Below are 19,190 nucleotides of genomic sequence, written 5' to 3'. Positions count from 1 at the left end.
AGCCAGCTGGTTTTCCTACAGTCCCATTACAGGCTCTAGTAAACTAACATTAAATTCTCTTGTATTCTTGTAGATTGAAAGATTGTATGTTTCATTTTTGTTTGGAGTGTCTCTTCCTTTGCTGAAGAAAGGCCTGTGCAAACAAGCCAAGTCTTGCATTTTGTTCTGAAGGAAATAACATGAGTTAATCTGGATTTTTGTTCAGAGGATTCCACCCGCTGACACCCCTTCAACAAGAACACCCTTTTCCCAGCTCCAATTAGCTTTGCAAGTTCCATGATATCTTCTAATAGTCTCCTAGTGCTGGTACAGAGGGAGAAGTAGGTGTTTCCTCCAGTCAAGCCAGATCATTGATGGATCTTCCAGATAAGTGGGACCATGAACTGAATACTAAATAGGGAGCCAATGGAGTGAGGAGGGTACTGGTGTGAAGCGTTCTTACTCCTCTGTCCATCACACATCTGTCTAGCTAGGGTTTTATACTGCTGCGCATCAAAGTGTTTGATGCATTACATGTCCCATCAAGCAATAGTGAAGTCCCTAATGAATTTCAAAGTGACTTTGGCACTTATATCTTTAAGGGGTAAAATCTCTGCTTGAGGTAGGAGTTTGGATTTTTTAAATCTAATTAATTTCCTTTTTTAGGGTGGAGGTTTTATTGGGTGGGTGGGACATCTGTGCTGTGAGTGCCAGGCGCATTCCAGACTGCTAGGAGCAGGTATCGTTTTCTAGCCAAGTAGAGGTGGCCAGCTGTATTCTTGGCAGCTGCTGCCAGTTGTGTGTCTAGGCCTAATAGCCCAGACCTTAAAGGGTACTCAGGCATAGCTCCATTCAGTGCTGCAACACCTAAACTCTAAGCAGCCTGCTGCCCAGTGGAATTTATTGCCTTGACATGTCACTGACTCTGTCATATCCTGAGACAGGTGTTTGGTTTGGTTCCGTATTTTAACACACTGAAAAAAAAATCTATGCTAAAGATGCATCTAAGACTGTGAAATAGTACCTTTTAACAACTTTTAAAATGGTTTTGATAATATTTCAAATTAAAGAAATAAAATTGTAATACCCACCTCATATTAATTTTTTTCCCAATAGTGGATATTAAAGTGCTTTACAAGGAAGGTAACAAGTGAATGTATTTTAAGCCATCTGAGCTAGGCCAAAAGTTGCTTCCAGCAAACATGGGTTCAGATTATTAACTGGTGCAAATCAGCTTAGCTCCGTTTACTTTAGGGGAGCCACACCAATTTATATAAGCTAAGAATCTGATCCATAATCTGCTTCAGTCTAAAATATGGAATCCTTTAAGTGTAGAAGTGCAGGACAGTAACTGCATATTTCTCCACAGCTCTTAACTAGACAGCAATTTCAGAGCAAACTAATGAAGATGATGTTGACTTGAATTGGACACTTTTCACACACTTCATTATATAGTATCATCCTCATAGCTGGAAAGAAAAAAAATTAAGAAAAAAATTACAGCTAACATGCTCATAGCCACCTGATCAGTGCAATCATGCAATCAGGTGTTCATGAGCAGCGCTCAAAGGTATTGGAAAAAATTATTTTGAAATATTTTTAAGGATATAAGTGGACATTGTCATTTTTACTTTGTCTGATGGTAACATCACAACTTAATGGCCATAGAAAATATAGCAATATAAAGCATGATTTGAAAGGTATTTACATCTCCAAAACGCAAACACAGCTACTGTCATAAGCCTGCAGCTCAGTCTGAGTTGGATGGTGTAATAGAAATAAAAGTGCAACTCACCGCACTGGCTAATAAATCACTGGTAAAAATGAAAGACCTACTGTTGTTCTGCTATGCTCCTGTGAAATAATGCTGACACCTGGTTCATCTGAGGGTCACAACTTTCTGGGCCTAGCAAGCCATGCATGTGGAGTATGACGTCTGCTGGAAAATGCATCTATCTCTCTACTTTTTCATTTGCAGCTGTGGTCCATTTTTGATGTGGAACCTTGGGGGTGCAAAAGGGAGGAAAAGGCAGAATCAAACTATGGAAATTCCTGCCAGTTCTAGGAAGCAATCAGATCCCAGTGGACTACAATGACCTTGACTTTGCTCTCCTATTTTTTGCTTGTGATGGCTACCAGTTAATCTTACTCTGTAAACTAAGTAATTTATCATGTTATGTTATGTTTGTTTGGATGCTAAGAAGTAAAAAAAACTAAAAGACATTGTATTACAGCCTTTGGGACAAATTCAGACATGGTGTAAATGGGTACACATCCAAAGAAGTTACATTCCTCTTTGTATGGGGGGGGTAGCTATGTACTATTCTCATACATACATATATGTAATTCACTGTGTGTTGTGATAATGAGGTTGGGATTTTCCAAACCAATTAGAAGATACACCACTCCCATTAATTTCAGTGGGAGCTGTGGTACAAAATGCTTAGACAGCTTTGAAGATCATAACCTATGTCTGCATCTCTGACAACTAAGTGCAGTTATGCTGTATATTACAGCTGTAAGATAAAAGTGGGTTTAGGTGAAGTATAGACACAAAGCACACCACTTACGGGGAATTTTTACCTAATCTCTGCTGTGGAGAAAAGTATTTAGGTCTCTGAGCCCTGAAATAGTTTGCTGGGTTTTTAAACCATGGATTAAATCACATGACATAAGTCCCAGGCACCCATTGGATGTTTGCAGTCTTTCATGTTTATTAATGAAGTTGCTGCTGTTTGCCTTTGGTTATATTTATCTTGTCTTATATTTATTGTTTGATGGCCACAGCAACAGCAAAGAATAATCCCATTAACCCCAAAATCTACTGTCCCTGTTTTTTCTCCCTTTAGGCTTTTCAGGCAACATGGACTGGTCTTTGTTTATTTTATATGGTTTTATGGATTTTTTTCATTTTCTTAATGTGATATTGTGCGGTAGGAATGGGGTTTTACAGTTTACTTTGAAGATTTTGTATTCCAGGAAGGTCAAACATCTTCTGGGAGTGAGTTCCGGATTCGTGGGCCAATCACTGAGACAGCACTGTGTCTTGCACACATTTTGTGAAACAGATCAGGGAAAACAAGTGTTGGGAATTGGGGGAGCCCAAGCTGTTCCACATAGTTGCATGTCAAGCAGCAATTTGGTCTATTCCATGAACTGCTAATTAGCAACCAATTACAACAACAACATACACAGTGGTGACAGTAATTTCAGAGTTATGGGAATTATCCATGATCTAGGAAAATTGAATGAGAAGTTTTCTGTTAACTGTTTTACTCTCTGTGGAGAAAGTGTTCTTATAATCAGTTTTCCAATAAATTGCCCATGATCTTCCACTGACTGGTTTTTACTTATATAGAACTGTCAAAGTACACATCACTTTACAAAAGAGACAGAAGGATTAGATCCCAAAGAGCTTACAATGCAAACTGGAAATAATGAGATTCGCTGTTCAGAAAAAAAAAAGGTAAGGAAACTTTATCTGAGAGGCTCGTGAAAGAAGAGGAACATAAGCGGGTATCTGAAAGAGGAAAGTGTGGATATTTTCCCCATGCAAAGTGGGATTATGTTCCAAATATATAGTGCAATAGAAAGAAAGTGTGGAGTTACTATTAAATGAATTGCACCCCTTTATATGTAGAGACTTTGTAGGGGTACATCAACTTCCACAAAAATAATGGTGACCCATACGATGACTTTTATATCTATGCTTGAGTCATGTGTGGCACTAATCTGCTACAGATAAGTAAGTTACTTAGTTTTGCTCCTAGTACTGGGTATATTTATATATCTAACGTCTGATTCTGAGCAAGGCTTACCAGCTGCCACTCATGGGAGAGATAGTTTGGCAGGGAAGCCCTGTCCAAAGAGGAGGATGAGGACCTAAGGTAGCTCAACTACAACTCCCCTGAGCCACTATGGTGAGATGTCTGAATCAAAATCTGAGATTTTGGTGTTGAGGCATTTGATTTTTCAATAAAATAGAATTTTTCACAGAAAGCACAAAGTTTACAACAATTGTTTCGTCAAAAATCCAATTTTCTATTTTTAAAAAAATATCCCAGGAAATATTTAACCAGCCTTTTAGGAACCATGATAAAGAAGGCTGAAACAATGGCAACTAAGATGGAAGAATCTGATCTCACCTTAATTAGCCTATTTATTTTTATCAATTAAAGATTTTAGAAATTGTTGAAGCCAGTCAATATTTTTCACTTATACCTCTTCTATTAAGATGCAGTTCCTCTCTGCAAAGTGGCTAAGTAAAATAAGTACCTTCTTACTCAATTTATCTCTTCCCCATGCATTAGGTCATAAGTGATTTTAGTGCTCCCTTTTAATGTCTCTTAGCTATATTGGCTCTGGAGTCCTTTTTAGATTAAACACACAACTCCTTTTACTACTTTTATATGTTAACCAATATGATAAAAATCTGTATTAATACAGCTGAAAATCATGTATTTGATATGGAACATATCTATCTGTATAAGTTAAGCAGTAGCTTCACTTTCTGGGACAGTCTTACCATTTTTCAGTACCTGTCTATATAAGAAAGATGGCTTGTTTTGAGAATATTTGAAATTTAGCCTTACTGAGTACTTACTCTGATAGGATATCATGTAATCTGATCACATGAGTAATATTTAATTTTAAAGAAAAATTAACTCAAGTACTTAAGCTTATTAGCTATATAAAACAAAGTCTACTTAAGAGATTTAATTAAGCAAACAGGCCTCCATGTAGCTCTTCAATCTCCTGGAACAGGCTCTAGAAAAGATACTACGAAGCATAGTTTCCTTATTTGCTCACATACAATTTTAGGGACCGATTCAGAAAAACTAGTTAAGAATCTGCCTAATTAAGCACAGGAGGTAAGTAGTCCCCTTCAAGTCATTGAAACTGTTCATGTGCTTAAATTTAGGCAAATGCTTAAGTACCTGAATTGGGGATTAAGTAGGCTGTGGCCCTGACTCATACTTAATGTCAACAAGTGCTTACGTCCCATTGACTTCAAATGGGGGATAAGCCCTTGCTATCAAGGTACTTACACAGTCCTTATTACCATAGTATCAGAGAACCTCAGTCTGTAATGTATTTATCCTCACAGTACCCTCTGAGGTAAGGAAATACTATTATCCCTATTCAATAGAGGGGGAACTGAGGCAAAGAACGTATGTAGCGTGCACAAAGTTAGTGCCCTAACCACTAGATCATCCTTCCTTCATTACACAGGGACAGAAGAATTACCATACTGACTCAGACTCACCGTCCATCTAGTCTATAATCCCATCTCATTCATTGGCCAGAAACAGAAGCGTCTGAGGAAGTTGCAAGAAATGCCTCTGTTGGCGGAAGTGGGGTGATCTGATTCCCAAGAAGGTTTCATCTTATTTCATAGCAGTTAGAGACTGAATTAAACTTGAAGCTTGAACTTCTAAAACTTTTGTTGGCATTCACTGCTACACCCAACATGCATATTTTCAAGCACATTCACAGTGTTTTACTGAGAAAACAAAACCAAACAAAAAACCCCACTACCAACCCAACACACTCCACTGCACACATTTCCCCCTTGGGGAGAGGATAAGAGAACAAATAACACAGCACACATGTAGACATATTGCTAAATGCACCACTGGAAAGTGCTCAGATACGATGGTGATGAGAGCAGTATAAAAATTTATATAAAATAGAATAGAGATGGGTTTAAATACATGCTCAAATAAAGCATGGGTTTAAATGCTTTGCTGCACTGGGGGCCTAACACTACAGAGTAATATAAATACACAAGGGGTTTTGTTATGTCATGTGTGGTTGCTGGTGAGTATTACACACACACCCCACACAACAAAAACACTAACCCAGGAACCTATCCTTGCAACAAAGCCCAATGCCAACTCTGTCCACATATCTATTCAAGTGACACCATCATAGGACCTAATCACATCAGCCACTCCATCAGGGGCTCATTCACCTGCACATATACCAATGTGATATATGCCATTATGTGCCAGCAATGCCCCTCTGTCATGTACATTGGCCAAACCAGACAGTCTCTACGCAAAACAATAAATGGACACAAATCTGATATCAGGAATCATAACATTCAAAAACCAGTAGGAGAACACTTCAACCTCTCTGGTCACTCAGTAACAGCCTTAAAGGTGGCAATTTTGCAACAGAAAAGCTTCAAAAATAGACTCCAATGAGAAACTGCTGAACTTGAATTAATATGTAAACTAGATACCATTAATTTGGGCTTGAATAGAGACTGGGAGTAGCTGGGTCATTACACAAATTGAATCTATTTCCCCATGTTAAGTATCCTCACACCTTTTTGTCAACTGTCTGAAATGGGCCATCTTGATTATCACTACAAAAGGTTTTTTTTTCTCCTGCTGATAATAGCTCATCTTAATTAATTAGCCTCTTAGAGTTGGTATAGCAACTTCCACCTTTTCATGTTCTCTGTATGTATATATCTCTTCTTACCATATGTTCCATTCTATGCATCTGATGAAGTGTGTGGTAGCCCACAAAGGCTTATGCTCAAATAAATTTGTTAGTCTCTAATGTGCCACAAGTACTCCTGTTCTTTTTGCAGATACAGACTAACACAGCTGCTACTCTGAAACCTGTCATTAGGTATACTGTTACCTGTGGACAAAAATTGTGACATTTCTTGAAAATATTAAGTTTCACCCCAAAAGGTCTAAATCTGAACCTGAGATTTGGTTCAGCTTTACTCCCCTTCCCCTCCTCCAATGCAAAGGCAGATTTCAGTTGCCTGCAGATCTATCCTTCTATCACTCTATTATGCCAACAAAATTCTTAAAATTGGATGTTTATCACTTTCAATTTATCTGAGTAAAAGACCTCAGTTTGTCCCAGCATGCATACATGCTGTTTCATTAAGACAGTATGTTACTATTTCTTCATAAATTGCAAGGCACTTGAGCTACTAATTTTCAACAACAAAAGTATTGGGAAAGATAAATCACAGGGCTAAAGGGTGGCATAATTCCTATGCAACGGGGGTAGAACACCTTGCCTAAAACATGGGTTGGTAGATTTTGAACTGAACTGTCACATTTATTTCAACTTGAACGATTTGGTTTGATCAAGGAAAAACAAAGGTTAAAAAAAACCAAACATGCTGACGAAGAGCCCAGAAGTGTGATATGACTCAGCAGACAGGGAATGGTGGTGTATTTTCTAAAGATCAAATCAACAAGGTATTGACTAGGTTGTTCATTTTGTTGCTGGGTTTTTATTACAGGTTTCCTATAATCCTTTTCCCCGCCCACATATGTCCTTCAAGTTATAAATGAGGATCTGTTTTCATGAGAGCAGGCTACAATACACTAAGCATTTCTAGTATTGAGAATGGTGTTAGGTAACCTGCCTGTAGACATTAATATGCTCAAAAAAACCTGAGCTACTAAAATGAGCTGAAAACTAAAATGCAGAATAATCTACACTAGTGTACAAGTTGGTGTAGGACTTTTAATAACCATCCAATTGTCAGAAAAGAAAAGAGGAAATGAATATATTGGTTTTTGCTGAGAGGTCTATAAAGTTTTGCAATTCCAGTTATATTTCTAAACAGAAAATTACCACTTGGGGAGACTGACTATGACAAGGCTATTAAAAATAAAAAATGCCAAGACAAGTAAATATACCCTAAAGGGTTTCACCATACAACACAATAGTAGACATCTCACTTGATAGTCTTCCTTTCATCAGTAAGATTCTTTCATCTTAAACATTGAGAGTGCAATCCAGCTATTTCATATATAACAAGGAAATAAGCAAACACTACAAATGTCCAAAATCCTAAATCGGAAAATATGCAGCCCTGACACATAGAGGTGTTACCTGTAACATTTCAAAACTCACATCTGAAAACGAAATGTGTTTATATATGAGGGGCCTTCATGTTTGGAATCTCGCTTGCATGGAATCTTTTCAGTGACATGAAGGAATGGCAAAAAAGCCAGACTGGCGATTCTCTTAAATTGTCAATGCATTTCTCAAACTTGAAAGGCCATGGTTTGATTTTCATGAGGAACTCTGACTATACAACTATAACAAAGAGTGGAGCTGGATGATGTGTAGTGATATAATACTGATCAGATATTCTAGTGGTGTCTAACTTTTATCCCATTGCAGGAAAGAAGTTCTGAACCATGCAGAGCTCTCTTGCTTTGGACAAATGAGGAAGCCATGTTTGCAGCGCTGAGATGGCAGAGAACATACTCTGACAAAAACATCCTATCTAGTAGAGTCTGAGAGGAAGAGGAATCCAAATAACCAGTTTTGGGCTATCAATCAATCATTTAACTAAAGGTTTCATGAAGCACTGTGAATAAGTGTTCCAATAAAGTCTAGTTACGTTACATTTTTTGGGTTCTATTCATCCAGTAAATTTGTAGTTGGATCAGGAAAAAAAAAAAAAGCAAATTTCTGCTGTGACTTGTTCTTTATAAGCCTTCTGTTTATAGGTCATGGTTCCATCATTCTCTAAGTGTGAGTGGATTTTTTTTCTCTTGATACTGGGGGGGGGGCAAAAGAGGGGAAGTTGATGTTTGTCTCTTAGTTACAAGAGAACATGACACTAATCACGAGTTTTGGTTTTTCTTTTCTTTTTTTTTTCCATTTGATTTTTATGGTCCCCTGTTACCAAAAATGTATCTGTTTCAACTTTTAAATAAACAAAGAAGTAGTTGCTTTCTTGCCTCCAGTATTGTCTGATAGGCTAATGATTGCTGAGAATTTGGAACAGTGGTTCTACTGGCAACCTCAAGCTCTTTCAATTGTGCAGTCACCTTCTCCGGTTTACCCTCAAGCAACAATCCCATTCATTCATCAGCTGACTTCTTCCATAGCACTAATTCTATCTTCCAGTTCATTACCCCAAGTCTGACATTCTGCTGTGTGAAAAAAAGTTTCTTGCCAGTGAGATCCTCATCTTTACTTCCAAAATATCAAGCATATTTTAATGGTTGCTTGAGAAAGGGCTGCTATGCCAGGAAAACATGCTGTGGAAGTATTATTATACACAATACTAAAGTTGTTCCATAGGTTATGTGCTCCCCTATCTGAAGCTTTGTTTCATTCCTGAATTCAAGGTGTCCACAGAGTAGTTAAATAACACAATGCTGGCACCTGCTGAAAAATTAAGTTCTTCTCTATTTATGTCAAAATCAAATTTTATAAATTCTTACTCCTGTCCAGATTTTTGTGAAATACCCTAGTGAATGATTTTGTCACACTGAATATTTAAAGCAGGGAAACGAAGTGATTCTGATTAAGAGGCTATAATAACTTAGCACTTAAATAGCTTTTTCTTTTCAAAATACATTTCTTAATATTTTCTTGAAAAATGAATGAAGACAAAAATAATGCAATAAGCAAACCATTTAAATTACTACAACTATTATTGTTACTGATTTCAGGACAAAGGAATGAAAACATACAATAATAAGCATAATACCTAGCTCTCATAAAGCACTTTTCACCCGTAGATTTCAAAGCACTGGAACCACTGGCTATGCTTATTAAACAAAACCTTCTCACAGAAAAAAATAACATCGGCAAGCAAACATAACAACATGCATATCTAAACGTATTTACATATAAAATGATGATGCTTAAGAACCCATCCTTGCCTCTACCTCCACTTCTTGACCTGATCATGAAATGGGGATATCTGTCTGGATATAAAATTAAACTAATTAAGGGAATAAATACCAGATCCTCTTATATAGCATTTTTCTCTGTACAGATCAAGTACATTTTCCAGAAGTGGGTGTGTTCATTATCAAATTTTACAGATGGGAATAATTAAGTGCAGAGAGAAGTAAACTGCCCAAGGTAACAGAGCTAGTCAATGGCAAACCTGGGATCAGAACCCAGGTTGTTTGCGTCCTATATCAGTGCCCAAATCTCTGCATGATGGGAAAAGGCCCATATAGATCTCAAGACATTTTTATCAACACTGGCATTTACCCACCTCAAGCATGTAACTAAGAACGGATGAAGCACTTTGTAAAGCAAACCCGAACCTCAGCCCAAACCTTGAAATGAACTGATTAATAAATGCATGATGGGAATTTCAACCAAAACTGAAAAACAGCTAATGGCCTGGAATAAAAAACAAAGACATAGAGTAAGAGGCCTCCAGACTTGCTGTGAGATGGAGAGAATGAATTACGGGATTAGATTACTGAAATACAAACTTGGAGACAGGAGACTGGATTGGTTGGTTTGGGGAAAGGAAGGAAAGAATATGGAATATGATGAAGTGGGACGGAGAACAATGAAATCAAGCAGTCCAATGAATTCTTGAGTTCTGTAGTAGGAGGACCCAAACCAAACCTTCTGAAGCTTCTCCAATTGCATCCACTGCAGGAGGTTTTATTGGAACTGTACATGGAGGGCAGTGAGGTGAGCTACTTTCTCTTACTCACTTTTATATACTTGCATCTAGCCATATCCTACTTTGAAGAGAGAGAAAGACTGATTAATAAAAAACTGTGCTTGCAATAATTATTGTCTGTTTATCTAATTTTCTATGGGCCAAAATGTTGTTGGTCCTAACACTAGTATGCAGAGGAGAGAAGGCACAAAAAGCTCCCACCAAATGCCACGGTCACCATGCCACAAAGTCCTCCATTCTCCTGTGGGTACAATCCACCAGAATGACAGAGAAAATCGGGAAGGAGAGAAGACCGTAGACAGCCCCCTCTTCCACCATAGGCTCACATGATTGCAGAAGGGAGGTATTTCACAATGATGGTGCAGTGAGCACACTCTCCCTGAGGCCTGGTCTACACTACGCGTTTATACCGAATTTAGCAGCGTTAAACCGATTTAACCCTGCACCCGTCCACACAACGAAGTCCTTTATATCGATATAAAGGACTCTTAAAACCGATTTCTGTACTCCTCCCCGACGAGGGGAGTAGTGCTGAAATCGGTATTGCCATGTCAGATTAGGGTTAGTGTGGCCGCAATTTGACGGTATTGGCCTCTGGGCGGTATCCCACAGTGCACCATTGTGACCGCTCTGGAAAGCGATCTGAACTCGGATGCACTGGCCAGGTAGACAGAAAAAGCCCCATAAACTTTTGAATTTCATTTCTTGTTTGCCCAGCGTGGAGCGCTGATCAGCACGGATGGCCATGCACCATCTGCATGGCCATCCCAAATCCAAAAAGAGCTCCAGCATGGACTGTACTGGAGATACTGGATCTGATCGCTGTATGGGGAGACAAATCTGTTCTATCAGAGCTCCGTTCCAGAAGACGAAAGCCAAAGAATCAAATGGACGCTCATGGAGGGAGGGAGGGGGGACTGAGGACTCGAGCTATCCCACAGTTCCTGCAGTCTCCGAAAAAGCATTTGCATTCTTGGCTGAGCTCCCAATGCCTGAAGGGTCAAAAAGATTGTCGCCAGTGGTTCAGGGAATATGTCGTCAATTTACCCCCCCTCGTCCCCTTCAAAGAAAAGGGAAAAAAATAGTTTCTCGCCTCTTTTCAATGTCACCGTATGTCTACTGGATGCTGCTGGTACACGGGGTGCTGCAGCGCTAAATAGCAGCATCCTCTCCCCTCCCCTCTCCGGTGGCAGACGGTACGGTACAATATGACTGATAGCCGTCCTCGTCATCATCCTATGAGTGCTCCTGGCTGGCCTCGGTGAGGTCGGCCGGGGGCGCCTGGGCAAAAATGGGAATGACTCCCGGTCATTCCCTTCTTTAAGCTTTGTGTCGTGGAGATTCAGTCCTGGCAGATGGTGCAATAGGGCTGGTAACCGTCCTCATCATAGCAGCTGGAGGCTGAGCTCCTCTCCCCCACACCTTTTAATGAGTAATGGAGATGTCCTGCCTGGAATATCAAAGCAGCTGGAGGCTGCCTCCCCCTCATTTTATCTCACTAAAAAGTCATTGTTTCTTATTCCTGCATTCTTTATTACTTCATCACACAAATGGGGGGATAACTGCCATGGTAGCCCAGGAGGAGTGTGGGAGGAGGGAAGCAATGGGTGGGGTTGTTGCAGGGGTACCCCCTAGAATGGCATGCAGCTCATCATTTCTGCGGGATCTCTGGGGCTCTGACCCGGAGCGGCTGTGCTCTCTGGTTCTCTAGTAGATTTGCCCCATATTCTAGACAGGAGTGACTCTATTTTTAGACAAAACATAAAGAAGGGAATGACCTGGGAAGTCATTCCCATTTTTGTCCATGCGCCCCCGGCCAACCTCAGCAAGGCCAGCCAGGAGCACCCATGACAGCAGCAGATGGTACAATATGACTGGTAACCGTCATCGCCAATTTCCAAAGCAGCAGATGGTGCAATAGGGCTGGTAACTGTCTCTGCTACCTTGCAAAGGCAAATGAATGCTGCTGTGTAGCACTGCAGTACCGCGTCTGTCAGCAGCATCCAGTACACATACAGTGACAGTGAAAAAAGGCTAAACGGGCTCCAGGGTTACCATGCTATGGCGTCTGCCAGGGTAATCCAGAGAAAAAGGGCGCAAAATGATTGTCTGTCGTTGCTTTCACGGAGGAAGGATTGAGTGACGACATTTACCCAGAATCACCTGCGACACTGTTTTTGCTCCATCATGCATTGTGATCTCAACCCAGAATTCCAATGGGCGGGGGAGACTGCGGGAACTATGGGATGGCTATGGGATAGCTACCCACAGTGCAATGCTCCGGAAATCGACGCTAGCCTCAGTACATGGATGCACACCACTGAATTAATGTGCTTAGTGTGGCCGCATGCACTCGACTTTATACAATCTGTTTTAAAAAACCAGTTTCTGTAAAATCGTAATAATCCTGTAGTGTAGACATACTCTGAATGCTGAGCTCTTGAGTTACAATCCTTCCTGGTCCCTCTGGGCAGGATAGCTCCACACTGTTCCCAGTGGATAGTTGCTAAGTGCACCAGTCAGGTTCTAAGTCTGTCTGTTCTCACATCATGTGTCTGTGTACTACTGCCATCTATTGGAGAGAAGGTTGGACCTAGCAAATTCCATGTGATCATGCTGACCTCTAGTGTCTATATACTATTGTCCTCTTAAAAAAAAAGAATGAGGAGTACTTGTGGCACCTTGGAGACTAACAAATTTATTTGGGCATAAGCTTTTGTGGGCTAAAACCCACTTCCTACTGTATTTTCCACTCCATGCATCTGATGAAGATATGTATATGTGTATATATACACACACAGAGAGAACATGAAAAGATGGGGGTTGCCATACCAACTCTAACGACACACATCAATTAAGGTGGGCTATTATCAGCAGGAGAAAAAAAGCTTTTGTAGTGATAATCAGGATGGCCCTAATATGGTCATATATTGTCCTCTAGATCATATAAGCCCTATGACTTTAGTCACTATTAAAATGTTGATACTCATTACTGATAGCAACTATCACTACTGTGGTATTGGTGGTGTTTTCCTATCCTTGGTATAGGAGGGTACTGTACCCTGAATTGCTTGTGAGTGGTATATACAGAGATGGCCATTAAAATGTTGACACTTGTGCAAGCAATTAATGTTACACTTGTCTTCACGAGACGACTCCTCTATATCAAGTCTGAAGCAATCCTGCTAAATACCAACCTTTTGACAGGGAGCAATCACTTGTGCCTTTACACAAGTATGAATATCTTACAGGTTACTGCATCACTATTCATATAGAAATGTGTGGGTAAAACATTTATAGACTGTAGTTCTAATGCTCTAAGTACAAAAAATAATCTGCCTGGCGAATAAAGGAATGATTAAGACAGTGCTCTATTCCCCGGTGAAGCTTCCATATGCCATGTAAAAGGCACACTACTGGTCCAATGCCAAATAAATAAATAAATAAATAAATAAATAAATAATTTGCCGGAGACTACCTCTACAGCTACTCATTAGATTGCCATGCTTCAAATCTCTCTGAAACTGTTATTATTTCCTGACATTTTCCATCATTATGTAATGAGACCGCTTCACTTGTAATGAAAATGTGATGAAAAACAGCACAAGAAACCAATTTATTCTTTTTTTTCTCCCTTGAGTTTAACGTAGATTCAAGGTAAATGTGGATTTAGTTCTGACCCTTTTCATATCATTAGTGTCATGTTTTAATAGTTTCATAACTTCTTATGGCTTATCATACTAAAGAAGGAAAAAAATAAATGCATTAATGTATGCATTTATACCATTCCACTTCCAAGAAGCCCTCCAATATAGATAATGAAGGAAAAAGCAGTATCTTTTTTAAAGCATGTTAGTACAGTACTGGACCTTTCTCTAATGGCAACTTGAAAGTGCACTGCGGGGGGGGGGGGGGAATCGTGTTTTTTCTGAACTCTACTTCCTCTGATAAATATCTTGGTGAAGAAAGTACTTCAAAAGGTTGAAGTTCAGGTAAGAATGCCACAATTTGGAGGCTTAGACTCAAATTTGAATCTTTCTTTTACAAAATCAGGCTAAAAATCTAAGCAGATCTCCTAAAACGTGGAATATTCCCAGGTTCTGACTTGTCTGGGAAGACAATCAGAACAATATTTCCTATTCTACTTTGGCCCTGCAGCTTTTGTTCCTATCTGGAAGTGCGAGGTCCAAGGAAATACAATATATATTTTTTAAATTACCACAATTATATGAAACTCAAAATAAAAGTTTGGGTTTGATTTGGTTCATGAAGACGAGGGTTGGTCCTTATCTGAACTAAATCTGTTTGCTCATCCCCAGGTTATATTTATACTTTATCGTGTATATGCATGTAAACAGATACATTTACATACATGATCAGAAAGTCTTTATGTGCATGGACAGAAGAGAAGTTAATTTATAATGTTAAGATATATCAGGTCTGAACATTTTAAAATGCATAGAAATTGCCTTTAAAGAGTGTATTTTCTTATATTTTACTCCTTATAATGTATTGTGCTTCAGTTTCCCATCTCCAGCAGAAGGATGATAATACCGTCCTGTATCATAGGGGTTTGAGAGGATATATACATTAATCAATGTGTAGAATGTACTCAAATACAGAGGTGTAACTACCATAGAAGAAGCTATCCATAACATACGGAAGCTGGAAGGATCTCTAACAGTTTCCTCATGTTTTGAGGAATTCAGACATGTATTAGATCACCCCTGCTGGGTGGTCAGGCGTATCACGTGTCACAGATTTTATATGGCAATCATTCATCTGCCTCCAATATTGCACTCTGTGTGCAATCTCTCTCACCAAGGAAACTGGGCTCCAGGAATATAAAATGTATTGTCTGCATTTCCTTCTACAGGACACCACTGGCTGCAGCATCTGTTTCATCTTTGTCACCCATTGCAGGCTCAGCTTCCACAGCTGAGTACAGCCTAGCAGGTAGCAGTCAGGAGGAAATCACCAAAGGATGGCAGGGGCAATGATCTTTCCCTTAAAGCTAAGAACCCCAAAAGCTGTGTGGAGAAAAGAAATTGTCCAGAAAAGTTTTCTGATTTGCCCAGGTCTACACAGAGGAGTGTAAAACAGGAGACAAAAATTCAAATCTTAACTCTGCCAAAGACTTCCTGTGTGACCTTAGACAAGTCCCTTAATTTCTCTGTGCTTCAGGTCCCCATCTGTAAAATGGGGAGAATAATAATTCCTTTCCCCCCATTCTTTCTCTCTTGTGTACTTAGACTATAAGCTCTTCATAGTAAGGACTGTTTGTATTATGTGCGCTTAGCACAATGAGTTCTGATCTTGACTGAGGCTTCTTGGAGCTCTGTAAAACAAGTAGAAAATAGTCTCATGCTCTACCAAGAATCCTGCTGAACTGCCCCATGGTTTAGCTGGCTGGATATAAAAGTTTTAAGAGAATTCAAAACAGGAGGTTTTTTCATATGTGAACATGTCAGTTTAGTATATTCTAAAATATGGAAATGATTGGAAACAAACGTGACAAGTCAATGCTTGATCCTTTCCACCTTGTGGGGAAAAAAAATTTGATGATGTATATTAAGTCAGTATTACACTTGGAGTTTTGTTTACATTCACATTAATGGCTGGGAAGAGATGCCTATAACATTATTTTTATGCATCCTTTGCATAAATTATATTGCGTAATGATTTCTACTAAAAATTAACATATAAATACTTTAACAGAGACTCTCCACTGTATATCTAGTACAATGTCTCACCAAGATTTTATTCAGGAATGAAAAGCAACTATTGCTGCTATTAAGCTCAACAGCAGAAAATCCTCGATGGCATTTTCCAGAATTTATAAAGCAAATGATAGTTTTTAGTATAGAAATGTTTCCATGTGGGGATTCCTAATGGAATAAAAGATATAATAATGGCTTTCAAAACAAAGACAAACAGATCCCTCCTTGGGGGTGAGGAAGTGTTAGTGATATTCAGCTGTATAGCAACGAACTCCAGTTTACTTTGAGATATTTTTAAACAAACTTATGCCAATCTATTTTTAACACATCCTGAGATAAGATGTAGATTTATGTTATAACCATTCATCTCTGAAGATCATAGAATCATAGAATATCAGGGTCGGAAGGGATCTCAGGATGTCATCTAGTCCAACCCCCTGCTCAAAGCAGGACCTATCTCAACTAAATCATCCCAGCCAGGGCTTTGTCAAGCCTCACCTTAAAAACCTCTAGGAAGGAGATTTCACCACCTCCCTAGGTAACCCATTTCAGTGCTTCATCACCCTCCTAGTGAAAAAGTTTTTCCTAATATCCAACCTAAACCTCCCCAAACCTATCAAATACCCCCTCATTCTTTTCTTCTGTAGACTAAACAATCCCAGTTCCCTCAACCTCTATTCATAAGTCATGTGCTCCAACCCCCTAATCATTTTTGTTGCCCTCCACTGGACTCTTTCGAATTTTTCCACTTCCCTCTTGTAGTGTGGGGCCCAAAACTGGACACAGTACTCCAGATGAGGCCTCACCAATGTCGAATAGAGGGGAACGATCATGTCCCTCGATCTGCTGGCAATGCCTCTACTTATACAGCCCAAAATGACGTTAGCCTTTTGGACAACAAGGGCACACTGTAGACTCATATCCAGCTTCTGATCCACTGTAACCCCTAGGTCCTTTTCTGCAGAACTGCTGCCTAGCCATTCGGTCCCTAGTCTGTAGCAGTGCATGGGATTCTTCCTTCCTAAGTGCAGGACTTTGAACTTTTCCTTGTTGAACCTCATCAGATTTCTTTTGGACCAATCCTCTAATTTGTCTAGGTCCCTCTGTATCCTATCCCTACTCTCCACCTTATCTACCACTCCTCCCAGTTTAGTGTCATCTGAAAACTTGCTGAGGGCGCAGTCCACGCCATCCTCCAGATCATTAATGAAGATACTGAACAAAACTGGCCCTAGGACTGACCCTTGGGGAACTCCGCTTGATACTGGCTGCCAAGTAGACATGGAGCCATTGATCACTACCCATTGAGCCCAACGATCTAGCCAGTTTTCTATCCACCTTACAGTCCATTCATCCAGCCCATGGGCTCGGATATTATAATACTATTGCCTTAGACAGAGAGGCAGCATGGACTAATGGATGGAGTCAGAAGACATGGATTCTGTTCCAAGCACCACCATTGACACGCAGGGTGACCTGAGGAAGTCATTTCACTTCTCTGTGTTTCTAATTCTCCTCCAAGACTTTTTCTGACGTGTCTAATTAGATTGTAAATTCTCCAGGGCAGGGAATGTCTTTTACTATGTGTTTGTACAGTAGCTAGCACAATGGGACCGCAATCTCCATTGGGCATTAAGGTCTTACTTTAATACTACTAAATATGTAGAAAAAATGTGAAACACTATGAGCATGAATTGGCTCATTCAGTCTGAGACTAAGCCTATTACAAGTAAATGGATGCCCACAACTGTGCTTCCTAATAAATTGTGTCATTCAAATGTAAACCCAAATTTCCCTGTACAGAGCAGGTGTTCTCTTGCTGCTTTACTACTCAACATTATTGGTAGCAGAAAAGCTGAATCATGACGCTAAGATGACAGGCTGCTTTCTACAAGATCCAAGAAAATGACTCCTATATCATTTCAAGATCTCTCCTCGGCTGGGTCCCCCATTCGTCATGCCTTTTTAACTTCTGTCCTGATAAACATATTGGCCTATAAACTGCAGCCTGTTCCTGGACCTACATAACAAGGACGCAGAGATCAACAGTCAGACAATTACTATGTAGCTAGCTAGCTGTTTGAGGCATTATGGGTTTTGAAATGGTTTAGCAGCTTAACAACTGGGATTCAATCTGTTTTACTTCACTTGCTCTCTTTGTTTGTCCTTTAATGTGCAGTCACCACCAAACCTTGAAGATGAATAATTGTCATTAAGTGCAGACAATATGCTCATGTATTTAATTCTGTAACCATATTAATATAGCCGATATTGTATATTTTCCAATTAGTAATACCCAATAATTTCAATACAGGATTTAAGCATTCTTATGCAGTCACATATTATTAATGCCTCACTGCTTTTAGAAATACACGTAAATGGGTTTATTAGTATGTAGACTTATTATAAAATTACATAAACTAAATTCATCAAAATAAATTATCAAAGTACTGCACACTTTATGATGCAGAATCCTTCCTTGTTTGTTTTTTTCAATTATGTTTGCATACTAGTAGTTCACAAATTCTCTAAGTCACCCTTGGTGTGTCTGACGAAGTGAGTATTCACCCACGAAAGCTTATGCTCCAATATGTCTGTTAGTCTATAAGGTGCCAGAGGACTCATTGTTGCTTTTTACAGATCCAGACAAACATGGCTACCCCTCTGCTCCTTGGTGCCCCTAGACAGTTGGATTGTTTATTTATATAGAGCATACCAGATTCTGGCCTGTAACCAGCTGGCAGCCAGGATCCAAAAGCCATTGAAGGTGAAATCCTAGACAACTGCTCCCTTCCAGTTCCTTTGTTTTGGTCTTTTCTTTATTCACTTACAAATGCTTCAAAACTAACCCAAAAGAGTCTTTACTGTACCCTCTCCCCAGCCACACCCAGTGACCCAGGAACCTCATGGAAGAATGCACAGGGATTGCAGAGCTTTACAGGGATCCCGTGGTCAGATATAGGAAGTAATTCACTAAAGAGTGGCATGTGAGGTCTCTACCGAGAGCCAGTAGCCCACTGGTCATCACAGAATCATAGAATATCAGGGTT

The 19,190-nt window shown here is 39.6% G+C and overlaps 1 protein-coding gene across 2 annotated transcripts in view; it reads right to left on the bottom strand.

The window, feature by feature from the left end:
• The window catches only part of CNTN5 (contactin 5), a 965,708-nt gene that overhangs the window by 817,810 nt on the left and 128,708 nt on the right, over positions 1-19,190 (bottom strand). Inside the window, exon 3 of one of the 2 annotated variants that reach the window (XM_039485709.1) lies at positions 1,816-1,982. The exons of the other annotated variant lie outside the window; for it this stretch is intronic. The gene's annotated coding sequence lies outside the window, so the exon portion shown is untranslated. The remainder of the gene's footprint in view (positions 1-1,815; positions 1,983-19,190) is intronic. 2 annotated transcript variants of the gene reach the window in all.

Source organism: Mauremys reevesii, linkage group 1, assembly GCF_016161935.1.
Source record: "Mauremys reevesii isolate NIE-2019 linkage group 1, ASM1616193v1, whole genome shotgun sequence".
In the NCBI taxonomy this organism is placed as follows: domain Eukaryota; kingdom Metazoa; phylum Chordata; order Testudines; family Geoemydidae; genus Mauremys; species Mauremys reevesii.
This window is presented reverse-complemented; position numbering and strand designations above follow the sequence as displayed.